Source organism: Bos javanicus, chromosome 13, assembly GCF_032452875.1.
Source record: "Bos javanicus breed banteng chromosome 13, ARS-OSU_banteng_1.0, whole genome shotgun sequence".
NCBI lineage: Eukaryota > Metazoa > Chordata > Mammalia > Artiodactyla > Bovidae > Bos > Bos javanicus.
In genome coordinates, this window is record NC_083880.1 from 50,814,259 (window position 1) to 50,840,323 (window position 26,065).

The following is a 26,065-nucleotide window of genomic DNA, read 5'->3' on the forward strand; positions in this document are numbered from 1 at the left end:
TTATAATAACCAGGACATGGAAGCAACCTAGATGTCCATCAGCAGACGAATGGATAAAGAAAGCTGTGGTACATATACACAATGGAATATTACTCAGCCATTAAAAAGAATGCATTTGAATCAGTTCTAATGAGGTGGATGAAACTGGAGCCTATTATACAGAGTGAAGTAAGCCAGAAAGAAAAACACCAATACAGTATACTAACACATATATATGGAATTTAGAAAGATGGTAATGATAACCCTGTATGTGAGACAGCAAAAGAGACACAGATGTATAGAACAGTCTTTTGTACTCTGTGGGAGAGGGCGAAGGTGAGATGGTTTAGGAGAATGACATTGAAACATGTATATTATCATATGTGAAATGGATCACCAGTCCAGGTTCGATGCATGATACAGGGTGCTTGGGGCTGGTGCACTGGGATGACCCAGAGGGATGGGATGTGGAGGGATGTGGGAGGGGGCTTCAGAATGGGGAACACATGTACACCCATGGCGGATTCATGTCAACGTATGCCAAAACCAATACAATATTGTAAAGTAATTAGCCTCCAAAAAATAAATAAATAAATAATTTTTTTAAAGAAAGAATAAATAAATAAATAAAACTATTAGGGTTCCTGGTACTAGGCAACTGAAGATAGCTGTATACATGTTTTCAAGTAATAACTGATTAAAATTGATCTATTTCAATTTTAGATTTCTGTGTTTCTATTTGTTTAATTGCCAGGCAATTAAAGTAAAAATTTTCACTTGTGGAAAATACTGACCTGATTTCAGTATAACGTGCTGATTACAAGGAAGCATCATATTATTTCCTTAAAATGCAAGAAAATGTCACCTGCTGGACCCAATACCTTATATTATACTTTTGTAAAGTGACTGAATTAGAGATAATTTTTAGTTATTAACAGATTTTAGTGAGAGGACTAGATGAAGACACTGTTACAGCAAAAAAAAGGAGAAGGGCATTCCAACCAGTGGTCAGATGGGTTAGAGGAATGGAAGCATCCCAAGGCATCCAAGGTTCAGAGGTGGAGCTTTTTATAAGACTCACTCAGAACACAACAAAAAGGTTGAAAGTTGAAAAAAAATTATTCCAGGTGTGCACTAACCAAAAAGAAAAAAACTATGGTTTTAATATTAGACAAAATGACCTTGTAGAATGTAAATGTAATTCTTATGTGTCAAATTCTACAAGTTCTTATAAAATTAAAAATATCTGGAAAGTCTAAATATATATATATATGTGTGTGTGTGTGTGTGTGTGTGTGTGTATATATATATATATATATATACTGTACTTCTCAGTCACTAATAAGAAAATATTAATTGGTTATTCAGAGATGGATCATGTTCTATTCTTCAAATGGCCTCTTTTCTGCAATCCAATGCATTCACACAGAATCCATCCATGCTGCCCAAGGCTGTGCCCTGTGCCAACAGAGGTAAGCATTAACTCTTGGCCTTGATGTGCTTCTAATGTCACACACTGAAATCATTTGCATGACATATGGAAAAAAAAAAGGTAACTTATTGTTTATCAGCCAAGCTACAAAAGGTTTAAGCAATTATTTATTTTCCTGATACTGTCTTTGAAAATAAAACTACTTTATAACAATGTGTGAAGGCCACAATCAACTGCCATCTAATCTCTTCTTAACCCTCAGAACAAATTCCTCTCTTGACCTGCAGTTATAATAGATTCTGTGCTAAGCTCGTAAAGATTCCTAACACCTATTACAATTATCCTGTTGGTTTAGACATTTTATGGCTATAAGGTTTTCAGACAGCTTTCAGAATATATGACTCCATGGACATTTAATGTCAAAATATTACAACAGTACAACAGGAAGAATCCTTACTCTTAGTTCCTGGTGTGCAATTCAAAATTCCCAACCTTGGGATAAACTTCTCAACAATATTAAGAAAATATCAGAAGAAAACCAAATGAAACTCAAGTTATCTGGAAAGAGGAAAACCACTAGTTATTGTTTAATATGATATACAAATGTCAAAAAAAGACAGTGAACAGAATTTAAACAAAAAATGCTAAGTCCAAGTCATCAATATACTTTCAGTTGTTAAAGAAAAGGAATAAAAAGTAGGTATATCTCACAAAGCAGAAAATATAGTACAACTGAAAAACTTAGACACAGAAACTTGTTCTTAAATTTCCCTAAAGATACATTAATATGCACAAAAAAAAGAGTTTGCATGAGATATTTGAATAATAAGTTCTAAATATGACAAATGACCTATAATCATAACTTAGAAAAGACAAAAAAAGTGTCTTTACACAGCTCTAAAACCACAGGGAAACATGTTTTTTCTGAACGTGGGAATTTGGACCCGATAGTAAAAGCACTGTTTTACTCCTGTGAAAGCAGGATATTTACAGCCTCAAACCTTCCAGAAAAACACATTGGTTCTATTTTTCTTCATCACAGCATTTTTGGTCAAGTATCTGAGTTTTCAGAAAGAAACAGCCTGCTTACCACTTCTTGCTGAGAAGTCATCGGACAGTAGTTTCACCTAATCAGTGTAACAATAGGTATGGGGGTCAACACTCACAGAAAACTCTTCCCTGACCTATTTTCTCATGAAATGGTAGTGTGTCTTACATGTGTCTTTACATAGCTGTGAAACTTCAGGGAAACATGGTTTTGTGAACCTGGGAATGGGGCCTGATGGTAAAAATAGAATTTTCCTCCTGTGAAAGCCGAAAAGTTGCCGCCTCAAACCTGCCAGAAAAACACACTGATTCATTTTTCTCTTAATTTTCAACAACAGCTTTGGCAAGTATTTGAGTTTTCTGAAAGAAAGCGGCTGCTTGTCACTCCTTGCTGGGACGTCATCTGATATTACAATTTTACCTTATCAGGGTAACAACAGGTATGGTAGACAACAATCATAAAACATACTCCCTGACATCTCTTCACATGGAATGGTCCAGTGTGTCCTAGGAGTGTTTTACACAGCTCTGAAACTGCAGGAGAACATTTTTTTTTTTTTTTTGAACCTGTGAATTGGGGCCTAATGGAAAAATTAGTATATTCTTTTGTGAAACCTGGATAGTTATAGCCTCAAACCTACCAGAAAAACACACTGATTCATTTTTCTCTTCATTACAACAACAGCATTGGTCAAGTATTTGAGTTTTCTGAAAGAAACAGGCTGCTTGTGTCTACTTTCTTGGAAGTCATCTAACAGTGCAGTTTCACCTATTCAGAGTAACAACAATTACGGCAGTCAAAATGCACAGAATACTCTCTCATGAACTCTTTTCTCATGGAATCTTAATGTGTGTCCTTTGTGTGTATTTACAGAGTTACACTTGGGTTCTGAGGTCTGATGGTAAAAGCAGTATTTTCCTCCTGTGAAAGCTAGATAATTACAGCCTCAAACCTGCCAGAAAAACAGCCTGGTTCATTTTTTTCTTCATTACAACAACTCTGGTCACTTTTCTGAGTTTTCTGAAAGAAATAGTCTACTTGCCATTTCTTGCTGGGAAGTCTCTGACAGTATGGACTCACCTCTTCAGGGTAACAATAGTTATGGCACAAAACACTCACACTCTTCCCTGATCTTTGCTAAGAAACTGTGCGGTTTCACCTAATCAGGGTAACAACGGGTATGGAAGTCAACACTCGTAAAAAAAACCTCACCCATGACCACTTTTCTCATGGAATGGTACACTGTGTCCTAGGAGTTTCTTTACACAGCTGTGAAACTACAGGGATACATATTTTTGTGAACACGGGAAGTGGGCCTAAATGGCAAAAGCAGTATTCCCCCCACCCCCATGCAAAATGGATAGTTACAGCCTCAAACCTGCCAGAAAAACACCCTGGCATTTTTTTCACTTCATGGCAACAATAACTTTGGTCAAATATTTGAGTTATCTGAAACATGCTGCTCGCCACCTCTAGTAGGAAGTCATCTGACAGTACAGTTTCACCTAATCGGGTATGAGAATTATGGCAGTTAACACTCATAGAACCCTCTTCCCTGATCTCTTTTCTCATAGAATGGTACAATATGTCCTAGGTATATCTATACACAACACTGAAATTGCAGGGAAGCAAGTTTTGTGAACCTGGGAACTGGGACCTGATGGTAAAAGCAGTATTTTCCCCCTTGAAACCTGGATCATTGCAGCCTCAAACTTTCCAGGAAAACACTCTGGTTCATTTCTCTCTTCATTAAAACAACTCTGGTCATGTATTTGAGTTTTCTGAAAGTAATAGGCTGCTTGCCATTTCTTGCTGGGAAGTCATCTGACAGTACAGTTTCACCTAATCAGGATAACCACAGTTATGGCAATCAACACTCACAGAACACTTTCCCTTGACTTTTTATCTCATGAAATGGCACAGTGTATTCTAGGAGTGTCTTTATTCAGCTCTGATACTGCTGGGAAACATGTTTTGTGAACCTGGGAACTGGTGACTGATGGTAAAAGCAGTATTTTCCCCACGTGAAATCTGGATAGTTGCTTCATCAAACCTTCCAGGAAAACACCCCAGTTCATTTTTCTCTTCGTCATAACAACTTTGGTGAAGTATTTGAGTTTTCTAAAAGAAACAGGCTGCTTGCCTCTACTTTCTGAGAAGACGTCTGAAAGTATAGTTTCACCTAATCAGGATAAAAACAGTTATGGGAGTCAATACTTACAGAAAATTCTTCTTTGATACTTTTCTCATGGAATGGTATAGTGTGTCCTAGGTGTATATTTATTCAGTTCTAAAGCTGTAGGGAAATGTGTTTTTGTAAACCTGAGTTTTGGGGCCTGATGTCAAAAACAGGATTCTCCCCCTGAGAAAGCCGAATAGTTACAGCCTCAAACCTGCCAGAAAATCACACTGGTTCATTTATCTCTTCCTTATAACAACTTTGGTCATGTATTTGAGTTTTGCGAAAGAAACAGACTGCTTGCCTCTTCTTGCATGGAAGTCATCTAACAGTACAGTTTTGCCTACTCAGGGTAACAACAGGTATGGCAGTAAACACTCACAGAACATTCTCCCTTGATACCTTTTCTCATGGAATGGTACAGTGTGTCCTAAGTCGGTATTTACACATCTCTGAGACTGCAGGGACACGTGTTTTGTGAACTTGACAATTGGGGCCTGATGGCAAAAACAGTATTTTGCCCCTGTGAAAACCAGAAAGATATAGCCTCAAAACTGCCAGAAAAACACCCTCGTTCATTTTTCTCTTTATTAAGCAACAACTTTGGTAAAGTATTTGAGTTTTCTGAATCAAGCGGGCTGCTTGTGATTTCTCCCAGGGAAGTCATCTGTATAGTTTCCCCTAATCAGGATAACAAAAATTACAGAAGGCAACACTCACAGAACACTCTCCCCTGATCGCTTTTCTAATGGAATGCTACAGTATGTCCTAGGTGTGTCTTTACACAGCTTTGAAATGGCAGCTAAACATGTTTTTGTGAACCTGCAAACTTAGGCCTGATGGTAAGAGCAGTATTTTCCCCTGTGAAAGCTCAATAGTTGCAGTCTCAAGCCTGCCAGAAAAGCATACTGACTCATTTTCTCTTCATTCCAACCACAAATTTGATCAAGTATTTGAGTTTTCTGAAATGGTCTGCTTGCCCCTTATTGTGGGAAGTCATCTGACAGTACATTTTCTCCTAAGCTGGGTAACAACAGGTATGGTAGTCAACAATCAAAGAACACTCTCCCTTGATCACTTTTCTAATGGAATGGTATGGTGTTTCCTATGTGTGTATTTACATAGCTCTGAAACTGCAGGGTAACATGTTTTTGTGAACATGAAAATTGGGGCCTGATTGCAAAAGCAGTATTTTACCCCTATAAAAGCTGGACAGTTTCAGCCTCAAACTTGCCAGAAAAACACACTGGTTCATTTTTCTCTTCATTACAACAAAAGCTTTGTCAAGTATTTGAGCAAGAAATTGGCTACTTGCTGTTTCCCACTGGGAAGTCATCTGCTGGATGGTGCAACCGTAAGCCTACCAGAAAAGCACACCGGTTCACTTTTCCTCCCATTACAACAACTGCTTTGTTCAAGTGTTCGTCCTTTCTGAAAGAAACTGCCTGTTTGCCACTTCTTGCTGGAAAGTCATCTGAGAATACAGTTCCACCTAATCTGGGTAACAACAGTTGGGCAGACAACAGTCACAGAACACTCTCTCCTGACCTTTTTTCTCATGGAATGGTACGGTGTGTCCTAGGTTTGTCTTTACACAGCTCTGAAACTGCAGCAAAACATGTGTTTGTGAACCTGGAAATTCGGACTTGACAGTAAAAGCAGTATTTCCCCTGTGAAACCTGGAGAGATGCAGCCTCAAACCTGCTAGAAAAGCACAATGTTCATTTTTTTTCTCTTCATTAAAGCAACAGCTTTGATCAAATATTTCAGTTTTCGGAAACAGTCTGCTTGCTGCTTCAGACTGGAAATTTCTCTGACTACAGATTCACCTAATTGGTGTAACAACTGATATGGCAGTCCACACTCACAGAACACTCTACCCTGACCTCTTCTCATGGAATGGTATAGTGTGTCCCAGGTGTGTCTTTACACAGTTCTGAAACTTCAGGGAAACAAACTTTTATGAAACTGGGAATTGGAGTCAGATGGCAAAAGTAGTATTACCCCCTCTGAAAGCTGGATATTTACAGTCTCAAAATACCAGAAAAAATACCCCGGTTCATTTATCTATTCATAACAACAACAGCTTTGGTCAATAATTTGAATTTTCTGAAAGAAACCCGCTGATTGCCATTTCTTGCTTGGGAAGTCTTCTGGCAGTAGTTTCACCTAATCAGGGTAACAACATGTATGCCAGTCAACACTCACTGAACACTCTCCCCTGACCTCTTTCTCATGGAATGATACAGTGTATCCTAGGAGTTCTTTACACTGTCTAAAACTGCTGGTATACATGTTTTTATGAACCTGGGAACTGGGCCTTCATGGGAAAAAGCAATATTTCACCTGGGAAAGCTGGATAGTTGTAGCCTCAGACCTGCCAGAAAAACACACCGATTTATCTCTTCATAGAAACAGCAACTTTAGTCAAGTATTGGAGTTTTTTGAAAGAAACATGCTGCTTTCCACTTCTTTGTTGGGAAATCATCTCTTACACTACAATTTCACCTAAACAAGGTAACAACAGGTACGGCAGTCAACACTTACAGTGCACTCTCCCTCGACCTCTTTTTCATGGAATGGGGCAGGGTGTCCTAGCCATGTCTTTACAAAGCTCTGAAACAGCAGGGGAACATGTTTTTGTGATCCTGGGTATTGGGACTTGGTGGCAAAAGAAGTATTTTCCCCTTGAGAAAGCTGGATACTTGCAGCCATAAAACTGCCAGGAAAACCACTTGGTTCGTTTTTCTCTTCATAACATCAATAACTTTGTTCAAGTATTTCAGTTTTTTTTAAAGAAAGCGACCATTTCTCTTTCTTGGTAGCTTCCCTGGTAGCTCAGATGGTAAAGCGTCTGCCTACAATGCACGAGACCCGGGTTCGATCCCTGGGTCAGGAAGATCCGCTAGAGAAAGAAATGGCAACCGACTCCAGTATTCATGCCTGGAAAATCCCATGGACTGAGGAGCCTGGTGGGCTACAATCCATGGGGTCACAAAGAATCGGACACGACTGAGCGACTTCTGTGTGTGTGTGTGTGTGTGTGTGTGTGTGTGTGTGTCTGTGACCATTTCTCACTTCTAGCTGGGAAGTCATTTGACATTACAGTTTCGCCTAACCAAGGTAACAACAGGTGTGGTAGTCAACACTCACAAAACACTCTCCCCTGACTTCTTTTCTCACGGAATGGAATAGTGTGCCCTAGATGTGTCCTTACATAGCTCTGAATTGTCAGGGAAACGTGCTTTTGCGAACCTTGAAATTGGGACCTGAAGGTAAAAGCAGTATTTTCACCTGTGAAAATGTGTTAGTTGCAGCTTCAAACCTGCCAGAAAAGCACACTGGTTTCCTTTTCTCCTCATTACAGTGACAGCTTTGGTTAAGCATTTGTGCTCAACAAAAATGGCTGCTTGCCACTTCATCCTTGGAAGTCATCTGAGAGTGCAGTTTCGTCTAATCTGGGTAACAGCAGATATGGCATTCAACACTCACAAAACACCCCTCCTTGACCTCTTTTCTCATGGAATGGTAGAGTGTGTCCTAGGTGTGTCTTTACAGAGTCTGAAACCACTGGTAAACTTTTTTTTGTGAACCTGGGAATTATGGTTTAATGATAAATCCGTTATTTTCTCCTGTGAAAGCTGGATATTTAGAGCCTCACACTTCCAGGAAAACACACTAGTTTCATTCTTTATTACAACAACAAATTTGTCAAATATCTTCGTTTTCTGTCAGAAACAGGCTGCTAGTCACTTCTTGCTGGGAGGTTCTATGACAGTACAATTTCACCTAATCATTGGCAGTCAGCACTCCCAGAACACTTTCTCCTGAACTCTTTTCTCATGCAATGATGCAGTGTGTCCTAGTACTATCTTTACACAGCTTTAAACTGCAGGGAAATATGTTTTTTTGAACCTGGATATCGGGGCCTAATAGCAAAAAGAGGATTTTCCCCACGTGAAGGGTGGATAGTTACAGCCTCGAAACTTTAAGAAAAACACCCTGATTCATTTTTCTCTTTGTAACAACAAAAAGTTTGGTAAGTATTTGAGTTTTCTGAAAGAAACAGATTGTTTCCCACTTCTAGCTAGAAAGTCATATAAGATAGTTTCACATAATCAGGGTAACAACAGGCATGGCAGTCAACACCTGATTAATGAAACAGTACTCCCAGATGACTTCCTGGCAACAAGTGGAAAGAAATCTGTTTCTTTCAGAAAAATCAAATACTTGACCAAAGCTGTTGTTGTAATGAGGAGAAAAATGTGCCAGTGTGTCTTTCTGTCACGTTTGAGTCTGAAAGTAACTAGCTTTCACAGGGGGAAAATATTGCTTTTGTCATCAGGCCCCAGTTTCCAGGTTCTCTAAATCATGGTTCCCTGAAGTTTCAGAGTTGTGTAAAGACACACCTAGGACAAACCATATTATTTGATGAGAAAAGAGGTCAGGGGAGAGTGTTCTGTAAGTGTTCCTTGCCATACCTGTTGTTACCCTGATTAGATGAAATTGTACTGTCAGATGACTTCCCAACTAGAAGTGCCATCAGCCTGTTTATTTCAGAAAACTCAAATACTGGACCAAAGCTATTGTTGTAAAGAAGAGAAAAATGAACCAGTGTGTTCCTCTGGCAGGTTTGAGGCTGCAACTATCCAGCTTGCACAGGGGGAGAATACTGCTATTGCCATCAGGCTCCAATCCACAGGTTCACAAAAATATGTTTTCTTGCAGTTTCTAAGCTGTGTAAAGATACTCCTAGGACCAGCTCTACCATTCCATGAGAAAAGAGGTCAGGGGAGAGGGTTCTGTGAATACTGACTGCCATAAATGTTGCTACCTTGCTTAGGTGAAATGTACTGTCAGATGACTTCCGAGTAAAAAGTGAAAAGGAGCCTTTTCCTTCCAGAAAACTCAAATACTTGACCAAAGTTGTTGTTTTAATGAAGAGAAAAATGGACCAGTGTGTTGTTTCTGGCAGTTTTGAGGCTGAAATTATTCAGATTTCACAGAGGTAAAATACTTCTTTTGTAATCAGGCCCCAATTCTCAGGTTCACAAATGCACGTTTCCCTGCAGGTTTAGAGATGTGTAAAGCCACACCTTGGACACTGTACCATTCGATGAGAAAACGTATCAGGGGATAGTGTTCTGTGTTTTCTGCCATACCTGCTTTTACCCTGGTTAGGTTAAACTGTACCCTCAGATGACTGCCCAGCAAGAAGTGGAAAGCAGACTGTTTCTTTCAAAAACTCAAATACTTGACCAAAGTTGTTGCTGTTATTAAGAGAAGAATGAACCGTGATGTTTTTCTGGCTGTTTTAAACCTGCAACTCTCCAGCTTTCATGGGTGAAAATATTGCTTTTACCCTCAGTTCCCAATTCCCAGGTTCATAAAAACATGTTTCCCTGATGTTTCAGAGCTGTGTAAAGAGACTCATAGGACACACCATACCATTCCTTGAGAAAAGAGGTCAGGGGAGAGTGTTCTGTGAGTGTTGACTACCATAACTGTTGTTATCCTGATGAAGTGAACCTGTACAGTAGAAAAATCTTTCTATAAAAAGTGTCAAACAGACTATTTCTTTCAGAAATCTCAAATACCTGAACAAATTTGCTATTCTAATAAAGAAAAATAAAGCAGTGTGTATTTTTCTAGAGAGTTTCCTAAATAGTTGAGCTGCAACTATCCGGCTTTCACAGGGGGAAAATACTGCATTTGTCATCAGGCCCCAATTCCCAGGTTCACAAAACACGTCTCCCTGCAGTTTTAGAGCTGTGTAAAGACACTTCTAGGACACTCGGTACCATTCCATGAGAAAAGAGATCGGGGAAGAGTGTTCTGTTAGTGCTGACTGCCATACCAGTTGTTACCCAGATTAGGTGACTGTACTCTCAGATGACATTCCAGCAACAGCAGCCTGGGTTTGTTTTTTTTTTTTTTTAATCAGAAAATTCAAATATTGACCTAAGCTGTTGTGGTAATGAGGAGAAAAATGTAGCAGTGTGGGTTTTTTTGGCAGGTTTCTGTCAGCAACTAAAAGACTGTCACAGGGTGAAAATACTGCTTTTGCCATCAGGTCCCAATTTCTGGATTCACAAAAGTCTGTTTCTCTTCAGTTTCAGAGTTATGTAAAGACACACCTAGGATGCACTGTACCATTCTAGGAGAAAAGATATAAGGTATACTGGTCTGTGAGTATTGACTGCAATATCTGTTTTACTCTGATTAGGTGAAATTGTACTATTAGATGAATCCCAACAAGAGGAAACACCCATCTATTTCTTTCAGAAAATTCTAATATTTGACAAAATTTGTTGTTGTAATGAAGAGAAAAGTGAACCAGTGTGGTTTTCTGGCAGGTTTGAGGCTGCAAATATCCAGCTTTCACAGAGGAAGATCCTGTTTTGCCATCAGTTCCCAATTCCCAGGTTCACAAAATCATTTTTCCCTGCAGTTTCAGAGCTTGTAACAAGACACCTAGGACACAGTGTTCCATTCCATGAGAAAAGAAGTCAGGGAAGTGTTCTGTGAGTGTGTGTGCCATACCTGTTGCTGCCCTGATTAAGTGAAAGCATACTGTCAGATGGTTTACAAGCAAGAGAGTGGCAGGCAGCATGTTTCTTTCGGAAAACTCAAATACTTGACCAAACCTGTTGTTTGTTTGAGAGACAAATGAACCAGAGACTTTTTCTGGCAGGTTTGAGGCTGCAACTATCCAGGTTTCACACTGGGAAAAAAGTCTTTGACATCAGAACCCAACTTCCATGTCACAGAAACATGTTTCCATATAGTTTCAGGGCTTTGTAAAGACATTCCTAGAACACACCATACCATTCCATGATAAAAGAGGTCAAAGGAGAGTGTTCTGTGACTGTTGACTGCCATATCCATTGTTATACAGATTTGGTGAAACTGTACTGTCAGATGACTTCCCAGAAAGAGTTGGCAAGAAGCTTGTTTCTTTCAGAAAACTCAAATACTTGACCAAATCTGATGCTATACTGAAGAGAAAAATGAACCAATGTGTTTTTCTGGCAGGTTTGAAGCTGCAACTTTCAAAGAGAAAAATAGAGCTTTTGCAATCAGGCCCCAAATTTCAGGTTCATAAAAACATATTTCCATACAGTTTCCAAGCTGTATAAAGAACTCCTAGGACACAGTGTACCATTCCATGAGAAAAGAGGGCAGAAATGAGTGTTCTATGAGTGCTGACTGTCATACCTGTTCTTATCCTGATTAGGTGAAACTGTAAACTCCCACCTAGAAGCGGCAAGCAAACCGTTCCTTTCAGAAACCCAAACACTTGACAAAATTTTTGTTGTAATGAAGAGAAAATTGAACCAGTATGTTTTTCTGGCAGGTATCATCTGCAACTCTCCAGCTATCACAGGTTAGAATACTGCTTTTACCATCAAGTCCCAATTTCCACGTTAACCAAAAAAAAAAAAAAAAAAAAGTATACCAGCAGTTTCAGATCTGTGTAAATACACACCAAAGACACAATATACCATTCCATGTTAAAAGAAAGAGGTCAAGGGAGAATGTTCTGTGATTTTTGCCTTCCATAACTGTTCTTAGCCGGATTAGATGAAACTATTTTCAGATGACTTCCTAGCAAAAAGTGGCAGGCAGTCAGTTTCTTTCAAAAAACACAATACTAGACCAAAGTTCTTGTTGTACTGTGGAGAAAAGTGAACCGGAGTGTTCTTCTGGCAGGTTTGAGGCTGCAAATATCCAATTTGCACCAGGGGAAATTATTACTTGTGCCATTAGGCCCCAGTTCCCAGGTTCAAAAAAAAATGTATCCCTGCAGTTTCAGAGCTGTGTAAAGACAGTCCTAGAACACCCTGCATCATTGCATGAGAAAGAGGTCAAGGAAGGGTGCTCTGTGAATGTTGACTGCCATACCTTTGTTACCCTGATTAGGTGAAACTATCCTGTCAGATGTCATCCCAAAAAGAAGTTGCAAGCAGCTGTTTTCTTTCCAAAAACTCAATTATTTCCCTGAAGCTGTTGTTGAAATGAAGAGGAAAATGAACCAGTGTGTTTTCTGGAAAGTCTGAGACTGCAGCTATCCAGCTTTAACAGGTGAAAGTACTATTTTTACCATCAAGCCCCAATTCCCAGGTTCTCAAAACAAGTTTTTCTGCAGCTTCAGAAAGACCATGTAGAGATGATTTTAGGACACACTGTACCATTCCATGAGAAAAGAGATCAGGGGAGTGTGTTCTGTGAGTGTTGACAGCCATACCTGTTGTTACCCTGATTAGGTTAAACTGTACTCTCAAGACGACGCCCCAGCAAGAAGTAACAAGCAGCCTGTTTCTTTAGGAAATCTCAAATACTTGATCAAAGCTGATATTGTAATAAACAGAACAATTACCCGTTGTGGTTTTGGGGGCAGATTTGAGGCTGAAACTACCTGCTTTCATAGGGGAATAAAACTGCTTTTGCCTTTAGGTGCCAATAACCAGATTCAGAAAAGTATGTTTCCCTGCTGTTTCAGAGCTGTGTAAAAGACATTTCTAGGACATACTATACCATTCCATGAGAAAAGAGGTCTCAGGAGGGTGTTCTCTGAGTGCTGACTGTCCTAACTCTGAACTGGTGAAACTGTTCTCAGATGACTTCCCAGCAAGAAGTGGCAAGATGCCAGTTTCTTTCATAAAACACAAATACTTGACCAAAGTTCTTGTTGTGATGAAGAGAACAATGAAGCAGGGTGTTTTAGGGGCAGTTTTTTAGTGGCTATATCTACCCAGCTTTCATGGGGGGAAAATACTGCTATTGCCATCAGGCCCCAATTCCCATGTTCACAAAAGCATGTTTCCTTCCCGTTTCAGAGCTGTGTAAAGAAACATGAAGGACACACTGTACCATTACATGAGAAAAGATGTCAGATTAGAGTGTTTTGTGTTGACTACCATACCTGCTGTTACCCTGATTAATTGAAACTAATGTCAGATGACTTCCCAGCAAGAATGGCAACAGCCTATTTCTTTATGAAAACTCAAATGTTTGACAAAATCTGTTGTTTTAATGAAGAGAAAAATGAACCAGTGTGGTTTTTTGACAGGTTTGAGGCTGCAACAATTCAGCTTTTACAGAGGGAAAATATTGATTTGCCATCAGGTCCCAATTTCCAGGTTCTCAAAAACACGTTTGCATGTCTTTCACAGCTGTGTAAAGGCATTCCCAGGACACACTGTACCATTCCATGAGAAAAAGTTCAGAGGAGAGTGTTCTGTGAGTTTTGACTAACACAGCTGTCATTACCTTGACTAGGTGAATCTGTTCTGTCATATGACTTCCCAGCAAGAAGTGGCAAGCAGATGTTTCTTTCTCAAAACTCAAAAAATTGACCAAAGCTGTTGTTTTATGATGAAAAATATGAACCAGGGTGCTTTTCTGTCCAGTTTGAGGCTGAAACTATCAAGCTGTTACAGAGTGAAAATACTAGTTTTGCCTGCATATGAGAGTTGTGTAAAGATACTCCTAGGATGCACTGTAAGATTCCATGAGAAAAGAGGTCAGGGGAGAGTATTCTGTGAGTACTGACTACCATACCTATTGTTACCCTGATTAACTGAAACTGTACTCTCAAATGACTTCTCAGCAAGAAGTGGCAAGAAGCCTGTTTCTTTAGTAAAACTCAAATACTTGATCAAAACTGTTGTTGAAGTGAAGAGAAAAATCAGCCAGCATATTTTTCTTGAAGGTGTGAGGTGGCAACTATCCTACTTTCACAGGTGGAAAATACTGCTTTTGAAATCATGCCTCAAATCCCAGGTTCAAAAAAATAGGTTTCCCTGCAGTTTCAGAGTTGTGTAAACACTTGGAGGACTCACTGTACTAGTCCATGAAAAAAAGGTCAGAGTGAAAAAAAGGTTCTGTGAGTGTTGACTGCCATGCCTGTTACCCTGATTAGATGAAACAGTGCTGTCAGACGACTTCAAAGTTTTAAATGGCAAGCAGCCTGTTTCTTTCAGAAATTTCAAATACTTAACAAAACTGTTGTAATGAAGAGAAAAATGAACCAGTGTGTTTTTCTGGCAGATTTGAGGCTGCAAATCTCCAACATTCACTGGCGGAAAATATTGGTTTTGCCATCAGGCCCAAGTTTTTGCAAACTTTTCACAAAGACATGTTTCCCTGAAGTTTCAAAGCTGTGTAAAGACACTCCCATGATACTATGTACCATTCCATGAAAAAGGAGGTCAGGGGAAAGTGTTCTGTGAGTGTTGAATGTCATATCTGTTGTTACCCTGATTAGGTGAAGCAGTAATATCAGATGACTTCCCAGCAAGAAGTGAAAAGCAGCCTTTTCTTTCATAAAACTCTAATGCTTGACCAAAGCTGTTGCTGAAATCAAAAGAAAATGAACTAGTGTGTCTTTCTTGAAGGTTTCAGGCTGCAACTCTCTAGCTTTCACAGGGGACAATATTGCTTTTGCCATCAGGCCCTGTATCTCAGGTTCAAAAGAACATGTTTTCCATCAGTTTCAAAGCCATGTAAACACTCTTAGGACACACTGTACCATATCATGAGAAAAGAGGTCAGGGGACAGTATCCTGTGAGTTGAGCTATGCCTGTTTTACCCTGATTAGCTGAAACTGTACTGTAAGATGACTTCACAATAATAAGTGGGAAGCTGCCTGCTTCTTTAAGAAAACTCTAGTCCTTGATCAAATCTGATGTTGTAATGAAGGGAAAAAATGAATCGCTGTGTTGTTCTGTCAGATTTGAGGTTGCAACTATCCAGCTTTCACTGGGGATAAATACTGGTTTTGCCATCAGGCCCCAATTTGCAGTTTCACAAAAACATGTTTCCCTGCAGATCCAAAGCTATGTAAAGACACTCCTAGAACACACTGTACCATTCCATGAGAAAAGAGGTCAAGAGAGAGTGTTTTGTGAGTGTCGACTGCCATATCTGTTGTTACTCTGATAAGGTGAAACTGTACTGTCAGATGACTTCCCAGAAAGAAGTGGCAAGTAGCCTGGTTTTTTAAGAAAGCTCAAATACTTGACCAAAGGTGTTTTTATGAAGAGAAAAATGAACCAAGGTATTTTATATCAGTATTGAGGCTGCAATTTTCCAGCTTTCACAGGAGGAAAATACTGCTTTTGCCAATGGTCCTCAATGCCCAGGTTCAGAAAAACATGATCTTCTGCAGTTTCTGAGCTGTGTAAAGACACAACTAGGACACACTGTACCATTCCATGAGAAAAGAGATCAAGGGAAAGTGTTCTATGAATGTTGACTCCCATAACTGTTGTTACCCAGAACAAGTGAAACTGTACACGCAGATGACTTCCCAGCAAAAAGTGGCAAATAGTGAATTTCTTTCAGAAAACTCAAATATTTGACCAAAGCTTTTATTGTAATGAGAAGAAAAATCGACCAGTGTATTTTTCCGGCCTGTATGAGGCTGCAACTACCAGCTTTCTAAGGGGGGAAATACTGCATTTACTTTAAACCCCAATTCCCAGGTTCACAAAGACATGTTTCAGTACAGTTTCAGAGGTGAGTGAAGACACTCCTAGGACACACTGTACCATTCCATGAGAAAGAGTTTAGGGGAAAGAGTTCTGTGAATGTTGACTTCCATGTCTGTTGTCACCCCAATTAAATGAAACTGTACTGTTAGATTACTTCCCAGTGTGATAGGGCAAGAAACCAGTTTCTTTCAGAAAATTCAAATATTTGACAAAAGCTTCTGTTGTAATGAAGATAAAAATGAATCAGTGTGCTTTTCTAGCATGGTAAGGCTGATACTATCTGCTTTTACAGAGGGAAAATACTGCTTTTGCCATCAGGCCCCTATTCCCAGGTTCACAGAAACATGTTCCCCTGCAGTTTCAGAGCTGTGTAAAGACACTCATAGGAAACACTGTACCATTCCATAAGAAAATAGGTCAGGGAAGAGTGTTCTTTGAATGTTGACTGCCATACCTGTCATTACCCTGATTGGTGAAACGCTACTGTGAGGTAACTTCCCAGCAAGAAGTGGCAAGCAGCCTGTACTTTCTAAAACAAAAAACTTAAACAATGCTGTTTTTGTAATTAAAAGAAATGTGAAACACTTGGGTTTTCTGGCAGGTTTGATACTGCAATTATCCAGTTTCTAAAGGTGGAAAGTATAGCTTTTACCATAAAGGCCAAATTCCAGGTTCACAAAAGCATGTTTCCTGGCTGGTTCAGAGTTGGGTAAAAACACACCTATGACACACCATTCCATCCATGAGAAAGATGTCAGTGGAGAATGTTCTGTGAGTGTTGATTGCCTTACCTGTTCTTACTTTTATGAGGTGAAGCTACTGTCAGATGACTTCCCAGCAAGAAGTCAGAAGCATCATTTTTATTTCAGAAAACTCAAAATCATGACCAAAGCTGTTGTTGTAATGAAGAGAAAAATGAACCAGTGTGTTATTCTGGCAAGTTTAAATCTGAAACTAACCAGTTTTCACTCAGGAAAATACTTTTTTGTCATCAGGCCCCAATTCCCAGGTTCACAAAAACATATTTCCCAGCAGTTTCAGAGCTGCATAAAGACACTCCCATGACACATTGTACCATCCCTTTAGAAAAGATGTCAGGGAGGAGTGTTCTGTGATTGTTGACTACCAAACCAGTTGTTACTCTGGTTAGGTGAAACTGTACTGTCAGATGACTTATCAGGAGAAAGTGGCAAGCAGCCTGTTGCTTTCAGAAAACTCAAAAACTTGACCAAAAACTGTTGTTAAAATGAGGAGATAAACGAATCAGTGTGTTTTTCTGGCAGGTTTGATGGTGGAACTATCCAGCTTTTGCTACGGGAAAAAACTTCCTTTGCTATCAGGCCCCAATGCCCAGGCTCACAAAAACATGTTTCTCTGCATTTTCAGAGTTGTAAAGACACACCTATGAAACACTGTATTGTTCCATGATAAAAGGGGTCAGGGGACAGTGTTCTCTGAGACTTGACTCCCATACCTGTTGTTACCTTGATTAAGTGAACCAGCACTGTCAAATGACTTCCCAGCAAGAAGTGTCAAGCAGCCTGTTTCTTTTAGAAAGTTCAAAGATTTGACCAAAGCTGCTGTTGTAAATAAGAGAAAAATGAACCAGTGGGGTTTTCTGGCAGGTTTGCATTCTTGTTCTGTTACTCAGTCATATCTGACACTTGTGACCCCATGGACTGCAGCATGCCAGGTTTCCCTGTCCTTCACTATCTCCTGTAGCTTGCTCAAACTCATGTCCATTGAGTCAGTGATGCCGTCCAACCATCTCATCCTCTGTCATCCCCTTCTCTTCCTGTCTTTAATCTTTCCCACCATCCGGGTCTTTTCTAATATATCAGGTGGCCAACATAATGGAGCTTTAGATTCAGTATCAGTCCTTCCAATGAATATTCAGGATTGATTTATTTAGGATTGACCAGTTGGATCTCCTTGCAGTCCAAGGGACTCTCAAGAGTCTTCTCCAACACCACAATTCAAAAGCATTAATTCTTCAGCACTCAGCCTTCTTATGGTCCAACTCTCACATCCATTCATGATTATTTGAAAAACCACAGCTTTGACTAGAAGGATCTTTGTAGGCAAAGTAATGTCTCTGCCTTTTAATATGCTGTTTAGGTTGATCATAGCTTTTCTTCCAGGGAACAAAGTGGAAAACTTTTAATTTCATGGCTGCAGCCACCATCTGCAGTTATTTTGGAGCCCAAGAAAATAAAGTCTGTCACTGTGTCCATTGTTTCCCCATCTATTTGCCATGAAGTGATGGGACCAGATGCCATGATCTTAGTTTTCTGAATGTTGAGCTTTAAGCCAACTTTTTCACTCTCCTCTTTCACTTTCATCAAGAAGCACTTTAGTTCTTCTTCACTTTCTGCCATAAGGGTGGTGTCATCTGCATATCTGAGGTTACTGATATTTCTCCCAGCAGTCTTGATTCCAGCTTGTGCTTCATCCAGCCCAGCATTTCTCATGATGTACTCTGCATATAAGTTAAATAAGCAATGTGACAATATACAGCTGCCACGTGCTCCTTTCCCAATTTGTAACCAGTCTGTTGTTCCATGATGGTTCTAGCTGTTGCTTCTTGACATGCATACAGGTTTCTCAAGAAGCAGGTAAGGTGGTCTGTTAGTCCCAACTCTTTAAGAATTTTCCACAGTTTGTTGTGATCCACACACTCAAAGGCTTTGGTGTAGTCCATACAGTATAAGTAGATGTTTTTCTAGAACTCTCTTGCTTTTTTGATGATCCAACAGATGTTGGCAATTTGATCTCTGGTTCCTCTGCCTTTTCTAAATATAGCATGAACATCTGGAAGTTCTCAGTTCATATACTGTTGAAGCCTGGCTTGGAGAACTTTCAGCATTACTTTTCTAGCATGTAAAATCAGTGCAATTGTGCAATAGTGTGAATAGTCTTTGGCATGGCCTTTCTTTGGGATTGGAATGAAAACTGACCTTTTCCAGTCATGTGGCCACTGGTGAGTTTTCCAAATTTGTTGCCATATTGAAGGTATGTTTGAGGTTGCAAATATCCATCTTCCAAAGGTGGAAAATACAGCTTTTACCATAAAGGCACAATTCCCAGGTTCACAAAAGAATGTTTCCCTGCATTTCAAGAGCTTTGTAAAGACACACCTAGGAAACACTGTACCATACCATGAGAAAAGTGGTCAGGGAAGACTGTTCTGTGAGTGCTGAGTGTCATACCTGTTTTTACCCTGATTAGGTAAAACTGTAGTGTCAGATGATTTCTTAGGAAGAAGTGGCAAGCTGACTTTTTTTTCCCAGAAAACTCAAAAATTCGACCAAAGCTGTTTTTAAATAAGGAGAAAATGAACAGTGTGTTTCTCTAAAGCTTTTGAGGCTGCAATTATCTAACTTCCAAAGGTGGAAAATATAGCTTTTACCACATGGGTCCAATTCCCAGGTTCACAAAAGCATGTTTCCAAACTGTTTCAGAGTGATGTAAAGACACATCTAGAACACACTGTATCATTCCATGAGAAAAGATGTCATTAAAAAATACAAACTACAGGAGAGAATTCTGTGAGTGTTGACTGCCATACCTGTTGTTACTCTGATTACATGAAACTGTACAGCCAGATAACTTCCCAGCAAGATGTGGGAAGCAGCCTGTTGCTCTCAGAAAACAAAATCACAACCAAAGCTGTTGTTTTAATGAAATGAAAAAATGAAATAGTGTGTTTTCTGGCAAGTTTAAAGTTGCACCTATCCAGCTTTCACTGGAGGAAAATACTTTTTGCCATCAAGCCCCAATTCCCAGGTTCACAAAAGTAATTTTCCCTGCAGTTTCAGAGCTATGTAAAGACACTTCTAGGACACATTGTAGCTATTCTATAAGAAATGATGCTAGGTGAGTGCCTTCTGTGAGTGTTGAACACCATACAAATTGCTACTCTGATTAGGTGAAACTCTTTCAGATGACTTCCTAACAAGAAGTGGCAAGCACTCTGTTGCTTTCCGAAAACTCCAAAACTAGAACAAAGCACTTGTTATAATGAAGAGAGAAATGAACCAGTGTGTTTTTCTGGCACTTTTGAGGCTGAAGATATCCAGCTTTCACAGTGGAAAAATACTTCTTTTTCCATCAGGCTCCAATTACCAGGTTCACAAAAAGATTTTTCCCTTTAGTTTCAGAGCTGTGTATACACTCCTAGGCACAATGTAGCATTCCAAAAGAAAAGAGGTCAGGGAGAGTGTTCTGTGGGTGTTGACTGCCAAACCTTTTGTTTCTTTTATTATGTGAAAGTCTATTGTCAAATGACTTCCCAGCAAGAAGTCTGAAGCATCCTTTTTATTTCAGAAAATTCAAAATCACGACCAAAGCTTTTTTTGTAGTGAAGAGAAAGATTAACCAGTGTGTTTATCTGGCAAGTTTAAGGCTGAAACTATCCAGCTTTCACTGGGGGAAAATACTTTTTTTTTTTTTTTTTTTTTTGCCATCAGATCCCAATTCCCAGGTTCACAAAAACATTTTTCACAGCTGTTTTAGAGCTGTGTAAAGATACACCTGGGGCACACTGTACAATTTTATGAGAAAAGAAATCAGGGGAGAGTGTTCTGTGAGTTTTGACTGCCATACCTGTTGGTACCCTGATTAGGTGAAAATATACTATCAGATGACTATGCAAGAAGTGGCAAGAAACCTGTTAGGTCCAGAAAACTCAAAAACTTGACCAAAACTGTTGTAATTAAGATAAAAATAAACCAGTGTGTTTTTCTGACAGGTTTGAGGCTTCAATTATCCAGCTTTCCCAGGTGGAAAATGTTGCTTTTGCTGCAAAGGCCCAATTCCCATGTTCACAAGGTATGTTTACTGGCTGTTTCAGAGTTGTGTAAAGACATACCTAGGACACAAGGGACCATTCTATGAGAAAAGATATCAGCGGAGAGTGTTCCTTAAGTGTTGAATGCCATACTCGTTTATTCCCTGATTTGGTGAAACAGTGTTGTCAGGTGACTTCCCAGCAAGAAATGGCAAGCAGTCTGTTGCTTTCAGAAAACTCAAATCCTGACCAAGCTGTTGTTGTAATGAAGAGAAAAATGCACCAGTGGGTTTTTCTGGCAAGTTCTAAGGTTGCAATTTTCCACCTTCTGCTGGTAGAAAATATTGGTTTTAGCAAAAGAGCCCAATTCCCAGGTTCACAAAAGCATTTTACTGGTTATTTCAAAGTTGTGTAAAGACACACATAGGAAACATTGTACCATTCCTTAAGAAAAGATGTCAGTAGAGAGTGTTCTGTGAGCACTGACTGCCATATCTCTCGTTCCCCTGATTACCCAAAATCGTGCTATCAGATGACTTCCCAGCAAGAAGTCAGAAGCATCCATTTCGTTTCAGAAAACTCAAAATCATGACCAAAGCTCTTGTTATAATGAAAAGAAAAATTAACCAGTGTATTTTTCTGAAAAGTCATAGCAGCAACTATCCAATTTTCACTGGTGAAAAATATTTCTTTTCTATCAGTCTCCAATTCCCAGGTTCACGAAAACATTTTTCCTGCAGTTTCAGAGCTATGTAGACACTTTAAGCCTTCTCTTACTCCTTTCCCAATTTTGAACCTGTCTGTTGTTCCATGAAAAGTTGAAACTGTTGCTTTTTGACCTGCATACAGATTTATCAGAAGACAGGTGATATGGTCTGGTACTCACATCTCTTTAAGAATTTCCACAGTTTGTTGTGATCCACACAGTCAGAAGCTTTAGAATTAGTCAAGGAAGCAGAAGTAGACATTTTCCTGGAATTTTTATGCTTTTTCTATGATCCAATGGACATTGGCAATTTGATCTTTTGTTACTCTTCCTTTTCTAAATCCAACTTATCCATGTGGAAGTTCTTGGTTCACATCCTGCTGAAGCTTAGCTTGAAGGATTTTGAGCATAACCTTGCAAAATGAGAACAATTATACGGTAGTTTGAACATTCTTTGTCATTGCCCTTTGGGGGTATTGAAATGAAAGTTGATCTTTTCCAGTCCTGCGGTCACTTCTGAGTTTTCCAAATTTGTTGACATATTGAATGCTGCACTTTAATAGCATCGTCTTTTAGGATTTTAAATAGCTCAGCTGGAATTCCATCACCTCCACTGTTTGTGTGTAGTAATGCTTCCTAAGGTACCCTTGAATTCACACTCCAGGATGTCTGGTTCTAGGTAAGTGACCTGTACCAATTTACATTCCTACCAATGGTGTAGGAGGGTTCCCTTCTCTCCACACTCTCTACAGCATTTATTGTTTGTGGATTTTCTGATGGTAGCCATTCTGGCTGCTGTGAGGTGATATCTCATTGTAGTTTTGATGTGCATTTATCCAATAATTCATGAAGTTGAACATCTTTTCATATGCCTGTAGGTGATCTGTATATCTTCTTTGGAGAAATATTTATCTAGGTCCTCTGCCAATTTTTGATTTGGTTGTTTGTTTTAATGCAGTTAAGCATCATGAGCTGTTTGTAACTTTATCCCTTGTTGGTCACATCATTTGCAAATATTTTTTGCCAATCTCTGGGTTATATTTGCATTTATTGTTTCCTTTGTTGTGCAGAAGCTTTTTGGGTTTAAGTATGCCCTATTTGTTTATTTTTGGTTTTGTTTTCATTATTCTGAGAGATGGACAGAAAAAGATATTGCTACAATTTATGTCAGAGAGTGTTCTGCTAATGTTTTTCTCTAGCAGTTTTATAGTGTTTGGTCTCACGGTTATGTCTTTAATGCATTTTGAGATTATTTTTGTGTGTAGAGTTAAAGAATTATCTGATTTCATTTTTCTACATGTAGCTGTTCAGTTTTCCAAGCACCATTTGTTAAAGAGACTGTCTTTTCAACATCTTGTAGTCTTGCATCCTTTGTCATAAATTAATTGGCCATGGGTGAATAGGTTCATTTTGGGGGTGGGGGGGGTGGTTATCCTGTTACATTGATCTATATTTCTATTTTTTTGCCAGTCCCATACTGTTTTTCTGACTGTAGCTTTGTAGTATAGTTTGAAGACAGAGAGTCTGATTCCTCCAGCTCCATTTTTCTTACTCAAGATTGCTTTGGCTATAAGGGGTTTTTTATGTCTCCTTTTAAAAAAAAATGAGATTTTTTTTAGTTCTAGTTCTAAGAAAAATGCCATTGGTAATTTGATAGGGATTACATTGAATCTGTAGATTGCCTTGGGTAGTTAGTGGCTTTGACAATATTGATTCTTCCAATCCATGAACATGGTATATCTTTCCATTAGTTTGTGTCTTCTTCAATTTCTTTCATCAACATCATGGTTTTTGGAGTACAGGTTTGTCTCCTTAGGTAGGTTTTTTTACTAGACTCTTTTTTCTTTTTGATACAAAAACAAATGGAATTGTTTCTTGAATTTCTCTTTCTGATCTTTTGTTGTTAGTGTGTAGAAATGAAGCAGATATCTGTGTATTATGTTTGTAGCATGCAACTTTACCAAATCCATTGATAAACTCTAATAATTTTCTGGTAGCATCTTTAGAATTTTCTGTGTATACTATCATGTCATCTGCAAACAGAATGCTGCACTATAGTTTGTTGATTGCTCTTCCATTTCTGCATCCCCTCTCTTCCCTGATTAGCAAGTGGTTGAACCTGCCATTTGGAACTCAGGGAAGGTCCTGGAGGCTGAATAAACCCTATTTCCCACAAATGAGAAATGGGGGACACAGAAAGGATTTATGCCTGGGAACCCCACAGAGTCCTTCTTGATTTCAGTCCCTACTTTTTTTTGATACTCTTAAATCTTGAGGAGAACAGGTGTTTGACAAGAAAGGTAATAATCATTTTGGATAGAGACAATGATCATAAACTCAGCAGAGGAGCCTGATTTTAAAAGAACTAGGTTTCAAGCTGAGAGGAATATAGGCTGGACATCTTGTTTCATGCTTTCTTTTTTGAAAACAATTTATTTATTTCTAATTGAAGGATAATTGCTTCACAATATTGTGTTGGTTTCTGTCATAAATCAGCATGAATGAGCCATAGGTAAACATATGTCTCCTCCCTCCCACCTCCTACCCCATCCTACCCCTCTAGGTTGTCACAGAGCACTGATTTGAGTTCCCTGAGTCATCAGCAAATTTCCACTGGCTATCTATTTTACATATGGTAACCAGAGATCAAATTGCCAACATCCGCTGGATCATCAAAAAAGCAAAAGAGTTCCAGAAAAACATCTATTTCTGCTTTATTAACTATGCCAAAGCCTTTGACTGTGTGGGTCACAATAAACTGTGGAAAATTCTGAAAGAGATGGGAAAACCAGACCACATGACCTGCCTCTTGAGAAATCTGTAGCAGGTCAGGAAGCAACAGTTAGAACTGGACATGGAACAACAGACTGGTTCCAAATAGGAAAAGGAGTACGTCAAGATTGTATATTGTCACTCTGCTTATTTAACTTATATGCAGAGTACATCATGAGAAATGCTGGGCTGGATGAAGCACAAGCTGGAATCAAGATTGCCGGGAGAAATATCAATAACCTCAGACATGCAGATGACACAACTCTTATGGCATAAAGTGAAGAAGAACTAAAGTGCTTCTTAATGAAAGTGAAAGAGGAGAGTGAAAAAGTGGGCTTAAAGCTCAACATTCAGAAAATGAAGATCGTGGCATCCGGTCCCATCACTTCATGGCAAATAGATAGGGAAACAGTGGAAACAGTGGCAGACATTTTTTGGGGGGCTGGGGGGCGGGGCTCCAAAATCACTGTAGATGGTGACTGCAGCCATGAAATTAAAAGATGCTTACTCCTTGGAAGGAAAGTTATAACCAACCTAGACAGCATATTGAAAAGCAGAGACATTACTTTGCAAAAACGGTCCGTCTAGTCAAGGCTATGGTTTTTCCAGTAGTCATGTATGGATATGAGTGTTGGACTATAAAGAAAGCTGAGCGCCAAAGAATTGATGCTTTTGAACTGTGGTATTGGAGAAGACTCGAGAGTCCCTTGGACTGCAAGGAGATCCAACCAGTCCATCCTAAAGGAGACCAGTCCTGCATACTCATTGGAAGGACTGATGTTGAAGCTGAAACTTCAATACTTTGGCCACCTGATGCAAAGAGCTGACTTATTTGTAAAGACCCTGATGCTGGGAAAGATTGAGGGTAGGAGGAGAAGGGGACGACAGAGGATGAGATGGTTGGATGGCATCACCGACTCAATGGACAAGTTTTGGTAAACTCTGGGAGTTGGTGATGGACCAGGAGGCCTGGCATGCTGCAGTCCATGGGGTCGCAAAGAGTTGGACACAACTGAGCGACTGAACTGAACTGAACTGAACTGAATTTATGTGTTTCTATGCTACTTTCTCCGTTCGTCCAACCCTTTCCTTTCCTTTTGTGTCCACAAGTCTGTTCTCTATGTCTGTGTCTCCATTTCTGCTCTGCAAATAGGTTCATCAGTACCATCTTTCTAGATTCCATAGTTACAATGCATATGTGTGCATGCCTGCTTAGTCATTCAGTCATGTCTGACTCTTCGGACTATAGCCCACCAGTCTCTGTCCACAGGATTTTTTTCAGGCAGGAATCCTGTAGTGGGTTGCCATTTCCTCCTCCAGGGGATTTTCCTGATCCAGGGATTGAACCCATGTTTCCTGTGTCTCCTGCATTGTAAATGGATTCTTTACCTGCTGAGATGTCAGGGAAGCCTAGGAATCTAGGCTGCATTAATATATGATATTTGTTTTCCTCTTTCTGACTTACTTCACTCTTTATAATAGGCTCAAGGTTCATCCACATCATTAGAACTGACTCAAATATGTTCCTTTTTATGGTTGAGTGATATATTACCATAGCTTCTTTATCTGTTCATCTGCCAATGGACATGTAGGTTGTTTCCATGTCCTAGCTATTGTAACTAGCAATGCTGCAATGAATATTGGGGTACATTTATTTTTTT